Source organism: Pseudophryne corroboree, unplaced genomic scaffold (genome assembly GCF_028390025.1).
Source record: "Pseudophryne corroboree isolate aPseCor3 unplaced genomic scaffold, aPseCor3.hap2 scaffold_207, whole genome shotgun sequence".
In the NCBI taxonomy this organism is placed as follows: Eukaryota; Metazoa; Chordata; class Amphibia; order Anura; family Myobatrachidae; genus Pseudophryne; species Pseudophryne corroboree.
Genome location: NW_026968711.1, coordinates 868,292 through 870,819, shown reverse-complemented (window position 1 = coordinate 870,819; position 2,528 = coordinate 868,292). Strand labels below are relative to the sequence as shown.

Below are 2,528 nucleotides of genomic sequence, written 5' to 3'. Positions count from 1 at the left end.
GCAAAAGTGTTTACTAAATAGCTGCTCGGCAAAGTTGCAATGCCGAGACTCCCCGACCAGCTGCCCAGGATGAACCCACCTTTCTAGTAGAATGGGTCTTCACCTAATTCAGTAACGGCAATCCTGCCGTGGAATGAGCATGCTGAATTTTACCACAGATCCAGCGCATAATGGTCTGCATGGAAGCAGGACACCCAATCATGTTGGGAGCATACAGGACAAACAGAGCCTCTGTTTTCCTAATCTGAACCGTTCTGGTGACATAAATTTTCAAAGTTCTGACCACAGCCAGAGACTTTGACTCAACGAAGGTGTCAGTGGCCAAAGGCACCATGTGGAAAGATGAACCACCTTCGGCAGAAATTGTTGACGTGTCCTCAATTCTGCTCTATCTTCATGAAAGATCAAATAAAGGCTCTTGTGATACTGCATGGTTTGTACTGTTTTCCATGTGCTCCCAGATCTTTCAAGCAAGTAGCATGGTCAAGAAAGTTCTGTTTGAAAAGAAACAAACATTTACTGTCATTGTTATGCAAATAAACTTACATTAAAGCTAACAAGAAAGCACACTCGTTCTGTCTTTAAACTGATAAAAGAAACCCCAATAATATGGGGCATGCAAAAATTGAGATAAAACTCAGTTTTGCTCCTCTCCACGGAAATCTTTAATAAAAGGCGAAATATTTGTTAGTTCTGAAGAGAAACCAGAGCATGACCAAGATTCCACCTGTCGCCTGAGTGCCATGCCAGCAGTTCTCATTCAGCTCAAAGTGAGCACCCAATTTGAATGAAAGAAAGCAGATTTCTCACCAGGCTTCCCCTTGCTATAAACATGGTTTGTACTCTTTTCCATGTGCTCCCAGATCTTTCAAACAATTAGTGTGGTCAAGAAAGTTCTGTTTGAAAAGAAACAAACATTTACTGTCATTTCTATGCAAATGAGCTTACATTAAAGCACACTCGTTCTATCTTTAAACCAATAAAATAAAACCCCAATAAGATGGGGCATGCAAAAATTGAGATAAAACTCAGTTTTGCTCCTCTCCACGGAAATCTTTAGTAAAAGGCGAAAGATTTGTTCGTTCTGAAGAGAAACCACAGCATGACCAAGATTCTACCTGTCGCCTGAGTGCCATGCCAGCAGTCCTCATTCAGCTCAAAGTGAGCACCCAATTTGAAAGAAAGAAAGCAGATTTCTCACCAGGCTTCCCCTTGCTATAAACATGGTTTGTACTCTTTTCCATGTGCTCCCAGATCTTTCAAGCAATTAGTATAGTCAAGAAAGTTCTGTTTGAAAAGAAACAAACATTTACTGTCATTTCTACGCAAATGAGCTTACATTAAAGCACACTCGTTCTATCTTTAAACTGATAAAAGAAACCCCAATAAGACGGGGCATGCAAAAATTGAGATAAAACTCAGTTTTGCTCCTCTCCACGGAAATCTTTAGTAAAAGGCAAAAGATTTGTTCGTTCTGAAGAACTAGCACAAGGGAACTCTCAAAAGAAGAACAAGGCTCTGAAACAAAGAAATCTGACTTTTACCAGAGCTGACCAGAGGAAAACACAAACACAGTCCCCCACTACCACAAATAAAGCAGTCGAGTTTCCCACATTTGGGGAAATCACAGGGGTCAGCATACCCAGAATGCAATGAATGAACCTCACCCTGGGAGAATAATCTTCATGACCATGGTATCTCCTATGCAAAATAAGTATGATTTGGGATAGAGCTGGGGAGGGCCGCTGCTCAGGCACATCTCTGTCAAGTTAAGGAGATTCAACTGAGGCAGCACAAGGGAACTCTCATCTGGGGACAACAACTGCAGGGAGAACACATATTTTCAGATGAACATGGGAGGGCAGAAGGCTGCCTAATACTGAAGCACCCCCAAACAACAAACCAAATGCAACAACTAGTGCAAGCATTCCTGGGGGAAGGCCTGCCGCAGATGGATTTGCATATGGTGATGTCATCCAAGCAGTGGGTCAAAGTTGGCTTCAACCCTCGTCTGCATATGAAAACAGAAAAGGGGCGTGCAGGGCATGGTGGCCTTTTGCGGCGCTTGTCTGACCCCTAGTTTGCATTAAACACCTCCACCCTCCTTCGGTGTGGGGCTCATGTTGGCTATGCCCCAGCCCCTGAAGCATTCAAGCTGATTTTTCTCCCAAACGAAAGACACTAGAATGAAAATTTTAAAGCCTCCTGTTAGTGCTTCATCTACACGTTATAGCCCTGAATTTTCCAATACCTATCTCTTTGCAAAAGAGAGATATCGGCAAGGAAAAGCTGTATTGTACCTTTGCATTTTTCTCCCAAACGAAAGACACTAGAATGAAAATTTTAAAGCCTCCTGTTAGTGCTTCATCTACACGTTATAGCCCTGAATTTTCCAATGCCTAGCTCTTTGCAAAAGAGAGATATTGGCAAGGAAAAGCTGTATTGTACCTTTGCATTTTTCTCCCAAACGAAAGACACTAGAATGAAAATTTTAAAGTCTACTGTTAGAGCTTCATCTACACGTTATA

The 2,528-nt window shown here is 42.2% G+C and overlaps 4 non-coding genes across 4 annotated transcripts; all 4 read right to left on the bottom strand.

The window, feature by feature from the left end:
• Window positions 1-597: 597 nt before the first annotated feature.
• Window positions 598-713, bottom strand: LOC135006046 (U5 spliceosomal RNA). The gene has a single exon (XR_010206504.1). It is a non-coding gene; the product is annotated as a U5 spliceosomal RNA (small nuclear RNA).
• Window positions 714-988: 275 nt separating this feature from the next.
• On the bottom strand, window positions 989-1,104 carry LOC135006029 (U5 spliceosomal RNA). Its single transcript, XR_010206488.1, has one exon. It is a non-coding gene; the product is annotated as a U5 spliceosomal RNA (small nuclear RNA).
• Window positions 1,105-1,378: 274 nt separating this feature from the next.
• Window positions 1,379-1,495, bottom strand: LOC135006052 (U5 spliceosomal RNA). The gene has a single exon (XR_010206510.1). It is a non-coding gene; the product is annotated as a U5 spliceosomal RNA (small nuclear RNA).
• Window positions 1,496-1,554: 59 nt separating this feature from the next.
• LOC135005682 (U1 spliceosomal RNA) lies at window positions 1,555-1,718 on the bottom strand. Its single transcript, XR_010206210.1, has one exon. It is a non-coding gene; the product is annotated as a U1 spliceosomal RNA (small nuclear RNA).
• Between the last annotated feature and the right edge of the window lie 810 nt (window positions 1,719-2,528).